Source organism: Camarhynchus parvulus, chromosome 10 (genome assembly GCF_901933205.1).
Source record: "Camarhynchus parvulus chromosome 10, STF_HiC, whole genome shotgun sequence".
Lineage (NCBI taxonomy): Eukaryota > Metazoa > Chordata > Aves > Passeriformes > Thraupidae > Camarhynchus > Camarhynchus parvulus.
The window spans coordinates 11,767,449-11,777,391 of record NC_044580.1 but is presented as its reverse complement, the minus strand read 5'-3'; the positions used below and the strand labels follow the sequence as shown (position 1 = coordinate 11,777,391).

Here is a 9,943-nt window from a genome sequence, read left to right as displayed (position 1 = left end):
AGCCTAGCACCATAACTGAATTCTTTCCTCCTTTAATCCCTTCCTTCCCCTCAGCCCCTGCATGTACATCCCCAAATTACCCTCTGCTGCTTCCAGAGTCCCACACCAGTTACCGCCTGCTCCCCCCTTGGCTTTTTAGCTCACTTTCCCCTCCTGCAGGCACATTCCCAGCTTAGTTCCCCCAGTGTGAGCTGTCAGGATTATCAGCTCTGTCAGATCCCAGGAATTCCCTCCCCTGCAGCACCCAGAGGAACTTCCCAGGCTCTGCAGACCCCCAGCAGAAGCCCATGCTGCTGTTAATGTTATCAGTTACTCTTCACAGTAAACATGAAGAACTACAATCAGAGGTTAATTCACAGCAGATGAACACCCCTTCCACCCCTACACATCACCCACCTTGGGGCTTTATCATGCCTCAATGCATAAATTGCTTGGATTTTAATTAAGACAAAAGATTTCTCTTCTAATTACGTGACAAGCCAAGCTGAAAGCTGGCCCGTGGATTAAGGACAATGATATACACCAACCTCTGTGGTTCTTAGGGTAGAGTGCCTGCTATAAATAGATGTTAGAATTGTAAATTTAACATTGTTTAGTCTGAGGATAAGTGAGGAAAATGGGAAACTCATTTGCTCAGCAGTAGCAGGGTGTGGAGTGTTGTTTTCTGCCCAGGATTATTTTTATTTTTATTACTAAACTCTTGAGAGCCTAGAGATGTCACAAGGTCCTTTTGCTGTTCTGGGCTGTGAAACCAGGAGAGGAAAATATGAACTTACACAGTTTTATATAACTTACAAATGTGTTTAGCATTTTCTATGACAGTGCAGGCAGTCAGAAAATTTAACTGTTTCCTTTGTGAACTTTATTTTGTTTGTCTGGAAGTTTGACCTATTTCAGAACAGGGGCAGGACATTTTCCTACATAAGCAAAATAATATCTAATTACAATAAAAAGGGGAGGAAGAAAGAAAAACTGAAGCTATGCTGTGAAATGGCACTATTACCTCTTTAACAGGAAGCATATGGAATAGTAGCATGCACACAGGTCTGAGAGCCAGGAATAAATCAGTCTAGACATGCTGATTCCAGCTGTGGTCCTGAAGCAAGCTGTTAGGGCTAGAACCTGATTAATTCTAATGTCCATCTGGAGAGGATGATGAATGAAGGCAGAGTAACTGTCCCATCAGAGCTGTTGGGAGAACAAGGGTTACCCACTGTAATCCCTTCTGTCTAACAGCGGCTGGGTCCACAGGCAGTATCAGAAATCAGGGTGGTACATCCTATGGAAGAGTGCCTTATCACATAGCCCCATTCTCTGCATTATAGAAAAAGAAGCAAAGGAAATGTCTTCATTTAATCCTTTTTTCCACTTCTTAGTATGGCCCTCACATTGTTCTGCTTGTGCTTTCCCCATTGTGGTTATAATTAATGTGGTTAACTAATATTTATAGGCACCCAGAAGATGGAAAGTCTATGTATTATCTATTTAGGGTAATTACCTCACTAAAGGACCTAAATAAATATTGATACCATTTCAGAGAGCAAGGCACTACCTCCTCTCTTGATCCTGCCTCCACTCAAAACAACTCCATCTCAATTGATCTCATATGAATAAATAACATTTGCACCTCCTTTATTATGATCTTATTTTCTCACAGCAAGAGTACCCTAGTTTGTCTGTTTGCTCTAGCCTAAATTCTACCATCCTCAGACAAAACTCTTCCCTCCACTACACAGACTTTATTCACCAAAGAAAAATCTCCCAAAGCCCTTACAGACCTTATGAAAGACGTTTTCACTCACTTGGGTTAAATGAGCACTGTGTGTTTTCTTTCTTCCTTCTTTTTTTTTTCCTGGGGGTGGCGTAAAAAGTAATAAATGAATCATTTCAACTTTAGGCGAGAAGTTTAGGTGTTGTATTTGTACCATGCAACTACATAAACACAGAAGGAGCCAGTTAACCAATGAATTGCAGGAATGAGAAGCAGTGAGATGATCTAAAACGTTTTAACACATTTTCCATACACTGGCGCTCGGATTAGTTGTGTTTTGCTTTCTTACAACAGACACAAGTCAGTAAAAGTCCAAAAGGAAAGTCTGAGGTTTTATATTTCTGTTTGTGGTACAGGAAAAGGGTTACGATCTCAGTGGTTGATTCAGTGAAATAACATCTCTTTTATACACATCTGCCTAGCAAGTAGGGCGGTAGTTGGAAATACCCAATCTAAAGCATTAAAGATTTGCTGGCAAATAGCAAGGCATTTTCTGCAGAGGAAAAGTTGTTATATTGAGTAGTCAGTTTGAATGCTTAGGAGTTACAGTCAAATATCCAAACACTGTGGAGTTACACTGCATTTATTATTTTCTCAAGTATTTAACACACTGGGAATGGACTCTGCTGCATATTTCATACCCAAGAAGGCATGATAATAACAGATTTAAATAAGAAGATACTTGGCAATGTCAATGGTAAGTGATATTTTTATAGCAAATTATTTAGTCATCATGCAGTCAGCTCTTTTTACATGTCAGTATGTGTTATTTTCAACTGCTTTAATTTCAGAATTTGAAAGAGAAGAATAAGCAGATAAGAGGTATGTCACAAATTATGTTTTTGTCTGTCTATTCACTGTTATCTCTGGTTTGTCTTTAAATTGTCTGAGAAATTTGAAGCAGATTATTATTGTTCAATGATCAGCATTATGAATTAAACAAAGATCCTCTTCATGGAGTACCTTAATTTAGGACACTTCTGGTTTGCTGTAAAAGATTTCTTCTCTTTGTCTTAATGTATATAAAAGCCTGCAGAGTGGACCAGAGATCTTTGTGAGTTCACAGCTTTCTTCAGTTTTGAAGGCCCCTGTATACCTGCAATATTGTTATTATTAAGAGGCAGAAAAGAAACAAAATCACATCAAGATCAAATGATTCATTACTCAGAAGCATTTTTAAAACTACAAAATATCTCATTGGCAATTAAATTTCATAAATAAGATTAATTAATTTCAAAACTAGATAGAAAGGAGAGGATATGGGGTTTTAATTCATTTTTTCTAGCTTCTGTTAAGTCCCTTTTTTCCAGAATTTTCTTTAACCCTTCTACTCATTTCCACTGTGCTGTGTAACTGAAGGCTATATTCTTTGACTATTTTATTTTTTCTTTAAAGAAGCAATACAGAAAAACGTGTTCCTCCATGAGAACTAGATAGCACCAATATCTAATAATCTGAAAACAAATTTTCTAATAATTTTAAAATTAAACATTAATATGATTGTCTACTACAGTTCCAGAGCATAGATCCAAGCAAGACATTCAAATGTAGTATTTACTCAAATCTCTGTATGAACTAGCCTATACAGGAAATCAGTAAATTGCTCCTGAGTCTGAGTCTCAAAGGGAATACATATTTGTTTAGTCATGTATTATAAATAACATCTGTAGACTTGAAACCCTGCCAGCATTATTAATGCAGTGTTCACTTAATAGGATCCGTGATTTTGCGCCTCATTAGTAACGGATTGAGGCAGTGTGAGCCCACAGAAAGAGGTGCAGGCTGGTGCAGCACAGGGTGTAGGTGATGTGCTGTCCCGGCTGCCAATGCAGCCTGCTGGGTGCAGCTGGGGAGCCCAGATTTGGGAGCCCAGATTTGGGAGCCCAGATTTGGGAGCCAGCTCCTGGCCAGCAGAGCCTTGGGACACGCACTCACTGCAGGGCTTTGGAGCAGGATTGCTGCCAGGGTGGAGTTGGACAAAACCCTCCCCTCTTCCCCCACGGTACCAGCCTGACATAAAGCTGTGGGGCTGTCAAATTGCCTCCATTTGTGCTGAAGGACTGACCTGACAGGCAAGATCTCTTTGCTTTTACAGCTCCTGGCTCTTAGAGAGCACCAGGACTGTGATCTGCTGCTTAATTTGCCTCCTGCTGTTAGAATATTTCTGCTCTCTGTATTACAGTGTGGCACATACTGCACCCTGTGAGATAGCTTGCATGCCTTATCATATGGAATAAGCTTTGTATGCAATAGATTCTGCTTATATAGGAGGTGAGTTGAAAGGATATCATTACTTGACAACAGCAAATTCTTGTTGTTTTCTAGGAGTAGCTATTATTTTGTGCATCGTCCCATTAAAAAAACAAACAACAAACAATTATCTTCCAGTATTTTTCATCAGAGAAATTGTCACCCCACACGTCCAGAAAAGAAGGTGACCACAAGGCCATGACCCTCCTTCTTTGATGAGGACAAGGATTCAGAAGTGAGGAAAGCAAACCTTGGGTCAAACCAGCAGGTCACCATCAGAGCTGGAAGGAGATCTCCAGACTCAATTAGAGTGTTCAGAGCTGGGGCAGATTTTTACTGCTTTATAGAGCATTAGATGTGGTTGGTAAGATTCAGTTATGAGTAGTTTACTTCTCTGCCCAAGATTAATGCTAAACTGATATTGTCAAAGTTTTAATGTTTTTCTGATACCTATTTTATGTATTTAGGGTCCTTTCTATAAGACAGAAATAAGAAAAAACCCCTCAACTTATGCAACCCTCAAAGGTCTGGATATTCTTGATTGTTTATTTGAGTAGAGTCTTTAAAGATTCAGTCAATGAATAAAAAGACATTTATAATCAGTTTAAAAGGTGTTGAAATAAAAAAGAAAGAACCAGAGAAAGAAAATCCTGGGTAATATTGGTGGTCATATTTTTGTCTTGGAACATGATTTTTTTGACAATTACTTGGGAGTTAAATCCCAGAAGAGCTGCTTCTTTTGGGAAATCCAACAGAGACAAAGAATATAGCATCACTTCTTATGGAAATCATTATTAGGTATTCTCTGGATCAAAAATGAGCATACATAAGAAAAGGACACCTGAAAAATTTAACTTCCCTGAGCACATCTGTGCTGCAGGGTCGAGGTCATTGAGTGTCCACGTGCACCAAGGCTGCTCTAGGAGATGGACCATGCTGAACCTCAGCACACTGTTTCACAGCAGCCCTTTGAGTGTGTCCAGCCTTTCCAGAGAGTCAGGTCACAAGTCAGCCCTGGGTCTGGAGGCAGAAAGTCTGTCCCACAATCCAGTTTATAGCTGCTCTTCCATGATTCTTTTCACTCCATGGTCCTCCTACTGATGTTTATAAAAAAATCTGAGGAAGTGATCATAAGTATTTACTGTGCCATAACTGCAATAGTCAAGCTCTTTTGGGCCAACACAGAAAAAAAGGCAAATGAGGACACAGTGATGTTTAAAAGAAATGGTAACTAAGCAGCATAACAATCTATCTGAGTGTATAGCAAGTTTAGCAAGTTTTCAAGACTGGTGTAATAATGTCTTTACATTCAGATTTGGTGCTTATTTTAAAAGATAAGTTTTAGCTGGAGTAGGAATTATTTTCATCAGTACAAATTACAGGTTAACATTTTATCTCCAACAGGTTAATCATACTAGCTAATTATAAAAACAACTGTTGGGCTTCAGAACTGATTCTGTAGAAAAATCCAAATCCCATATCAGGAATCCTCAGCTGAGATCTCTCAGCCACTAGCTCTAAACTGCTTAACATTAGATAAGCTCTGCTCTGGAGGTGTAGGCTGATTTCAAAATGTGGAAGCAAAGTAATCTCCCACAAACACTAAATCCTAGACCTAGGCTGGGATGCTGCAGCTGACCCCAGCACCATTTATCACACCTATGATCATCAGATCTCATGAAGCGCTCAAAGCATAATGTTTTCTGCCTTACCAGGGACCTATTTATGTGACAGATTATACTGTTTCCCTCATGGGAAACCTGTAAAATACCCTGATTTTTCTGTAATGCTGGTGAGTGACGTACGTGGAGTGCACTGCGACTAAAGTCAGCGTTAAAAGCTACAGTATTGCCAAAAAAAAAGAGAACTGCCATTGGAACTTTATACTGTTATCTTCAACGCCATAAACAAAACCTGTCTGCTCAGGTTCATTCTGATTGTCACAGCCTTAGAGATAAGGCACAGCAGGAGAAATGTGGAGGGTCCTCAAGAGTTTTCTAAGGCAGAGTTAAGAAGCAGCCTGTGTTAAGTAGCTTTGCCTCTGCCAAGCTCCAGGGATGACAAATACTCAGAAATAGCTACTGCTTAAGCCTTGTGCTTAAAATGACAACTCTACAAATGTGGTAAAGTCATTTTCTTCATCCACTAATATCCAAGAGAAGAAGTTGTGTAATTCACCACCAATCACTGACAAAGGTAACTGAAAAAACAAACAAACAAACAAACAAACAAGCCCAAACCAAACCATAACACCCCAAAACATTCTGCAATACCTTCTCCCCCACAAAAAGCCCTCACAGACAACCCAACCCAACCAACCCAGCCACCCAGAGAGGACCACGCATGTTACCTGTGAAATGCTAAGGGATGACAGGCCCCTGGCTCTGGTGAGCCTGAGATCAGACTGCTGGAGCAAGTGGTGCCTGGACCAAAGTCTGCCACTGGCTCTCAGGTGGACTAAGTATATTCACCTTTTCAGTACTTCCATTCATTCACATCTGTTCAAGGAGTAAAGAAGGGAGCAGCCACAAATATGACAAAATCCAATATGAATTCACAATAACAGATTAAAAAAAAGGGCAGGTCTAAATATACTTTTTAACTGAACTCATGAAAAATAAAGAGAAATTTTTTTTATCATTTTTGTAGGTAGAGTCAATTCAGTTTTCTTTTGCCATTTATGGTTTTTTCCTTATAATTCATAGTTTGGCTATTGATAATTCTCCTTTCATTCAGTAAAGGGGCCTTTATGTATGCCTACAGTTTAGGGAACTATAAATTAAAGGAAATACTAAGTCAGATGAAAAAGGAGCATTATGTGGAAAGAAGCTAAAGTCATAACTTTTAAAAATATTTGTTTAAATTTAAATGACACCATACAGGAGAGCTCACATAATGCTTTTACTACTCTGGTGCTGCATTAAGTTATAAGCTGTGTATTGGTCAATGGTTTAAAAAAAAAAAGAGATGGACCTTTCCTTCAGTACTAGATATTTAGCAGCTTCATAGCTGACATAAATATTTAGTGTTTCTCAAAGCCCAGCATAATGTCACACATGGTCTATGTACACACTATAAAAATATTAAAATAAAAATACAGCGCACAACACTTAGCTGAAAGGGTACAATTTTTGCCTCATGCACCCCTCCATGGCTACAGCCAACAAACTTGACACTCATAGTGCTGGACTTTTTCAATCACACACTCTTAACACAATCACTTATGTAAATCACATGGGCTACTTTGTAAACAAAGCATTGTATGCATAAAGTAACATATTCTTCATGGAGTTCAAGGATATGTTCTCAAGATGAGGTAAAAATACTTTTTATGGGTGTACACTTACTATTAGACCCTCTTGCACGGAACTATATAAGCAGTATTTTACTGCTCATCTCTGGGGCACTGCAGCAAGAGAGGTCAGTAATCACAGAGTGGGAGTGCAAGTCATGAAACACAAATGTTTCTGGCAAGACAAGGTCTAGGAACTTTTTTTAATTCACAGGAAAGCAATTCACTTGAAAATAGTCTAGGAGGTTGCAGAGCTGGATACCATCATAAAATAGTCAGGTAATAAAGTTCACAAAAGGAAGTGAGTTTTTTCAAAAAGGATCTGAAGCAAAAGGAAGAGTTTCAAACATATAAAAGCAGTGTGAAGCCGAAAGGAGGGGCAGAAGACAAAAAGATAAAAGTATGCAGAAGACAGAGGATGACATCAGTACAGAGATCAATGACAAAAGTATTCCACGGAGATGTGAAGATCAGAATATTTTTCCTAGCACAAGAACTGAACAAATCTTAGAGGCAACAAATTTCAAACAATTACAAGGAAGTATATTTATATGTAACACATGAAACTCATTGCCTGCACATACTCTTGAAATCAAAAGCTTAATGGGAACCAGAAATGGATAAATTACAGTTCTATTACACAGGATTCATTTCATGTGTAGAAGGGAAAAAATATCTTTGTGCTTCCTGGCATAAGTTAGGCACTAAATAATGAAAGGAATTAAAAAGAGATTTACCTAATTTGACATTACACAATACTTATCCAGGATGGAGCAGCTGTAACTTCTGCTAAAACAAGACTATCATATCATATCATATCAATCATATAATATCATCATATCATATCATGATATATCCAAGCATTTTGGAACAAATATACAAAACCTCATAGTGCCAGTCTACTCTACCAAGGTAATCAGAAACTCGTCCTGAAAGCAAGCTCTATCTTGATTTTTTTTTAAAGTTAATCCCTTTAAAACAATTGCTATCAGTTATTGCTGGAGAAGGATACTGGATTAGCTGGGCTAACATGGTGACTCAACGTGCCATGTAGCTATGTTTTCATGGATGGAAGGGCAGTGTGAAAGCCATGAAACCCAAGACAGAGATGACTAATCCAGCCTGGCTTAGCAGCAGTGAGGGGATGGATTGTCCTTTACAACATAGCTGTAGTCTGGAACATGGCAAATGTGAAAATTGTGGCTGTGTTTAAGGCAAAAGTAAATTATCAGTTTACTGAGCAATGTAAGGACAGGATAAAAACTTGAACACTCCAAACTATTGGCTTGCTTTCATAAGAACAGAAGCAGTATTTGGGGCTGGGTGGAGATCAGGACTGAGGCTGTTCCATCACTACTTAAATCTGCTTTGCCCAGTACTAATGTCCTGTTTAAATTTATACATTCCTTTTTGGAAAAGGTTATCACCAGTAGCAACAGGCAAAATATTTAGTACTGAATAGTCTGCATATTTGTCCTCTAGAACCCAAACCTGTGTATGTGGAAAATAATTTGGAGAAAAGAGGGATCAGCTCCTGTATCTGCTATAGTTCCAGACACATCCAGATTTTAGTCACCCAAAAGAGAAGAATTGCCATAACTATTGAGTGCAGTGGCTCTTCTCGTGCCTTTATCCACTGCCAATAGATACAAACTCCAGACATCAGAAGAGTTACTCCATTTTATGGTAACTATCCCATGGCACGAGTATCATTCTACCTGTAAACTGCATTGTTTGACTCATTCTGGAGCAGGAGTTGCTGCCCCTTCTGTATGCTATTCCCATTATCTACAGATATATATTTTCATCAATTCACCTCTTGGAGTAAAATGTCTGTCAGACTGAAATCAAAGACAAAACAGTTAACTTCAAAGTGCTCATGATTTCTGCTGCCTTCTTGTTCCACACATTCATTATGGTTTAGATTTTAAGTATTTCCTTTTATTTGTTTGAACACTCTTTATTTTACCACATTCTTTTCCTGTACCTCACATGAGAAGGAAATAAAGAAACCACACTGATTTGCCTTATATTTCCTATTATCTCATAAACTTTTATCAATGTAGTCCCTTTCTGCATAGGAGAGTCCACATAATGTCAATCTTTTAATACAAAATTCCAGCCTCTGATCAGTGTTCATTGCCCTTTTCCTCCTACAATACCTTTGAGCTAAGTAATGAAGATTGACCACAGTATCCAATATCAAAGCACACCATTAATGCAAGAGGCAGGCACAGTAGAAGTTTTCCTTCTCCTTTTCCTTATGGCTTCTAAAAACCTGCTTTTCTGTTCACCACTGGGCACTGAACAATTACTGTACAGAGAAGATGGAAAAAACTGAAAAGGTTAGAGTAAAGCAACATGAAAAAACAGCCCCTCCTTGTGATATTTATGTTTCTGCTGCTGGCTCTGGCAGAAGCCCAGACTTGGAATGAACAAAACTCCCAGTGGCTTAGGGACTACATTATTCAGCCCACAGTCAGGAAATGCAAAAGCATGTGACAATGGGAAGAAATAAAGCAAGCTTTCCAATGCTTTTGAGCTTCCAGCTCAATCAGCTTGGATCAGAACTCAGGGACTGTTGAGATTTTGTGTGAATGAGTTCTCTATTGCTAAACAAAAACATGTGT

At 38.8% G+C, this 9,943-nt stretch overlaps 1 protein-coding gene across 1 annotated transcript in view; it reads left to right on the top strand.

The window, feature by feature from the left end:
• The first annotated feature begins 2,192 nt into the window (after positions 1–2,192).
• The window catches only part of IL16 (interleukin 16), a 39,558-nt gene continuing 31,807 nt past the window's right edge, over positions 2,193–9,943 (top strand). Inside the window, exons 1-2 of the mRNA XM_030955598.1 lie at positions 2,193–2,468; positions 2,563–2,593. The gene's annotated coding sequence lies outside the window, so the exon portion shown is untranslated. The remainder of the gene's footprint in view (positions 2,469–2,562; positions 2,594–9,943) is intronic.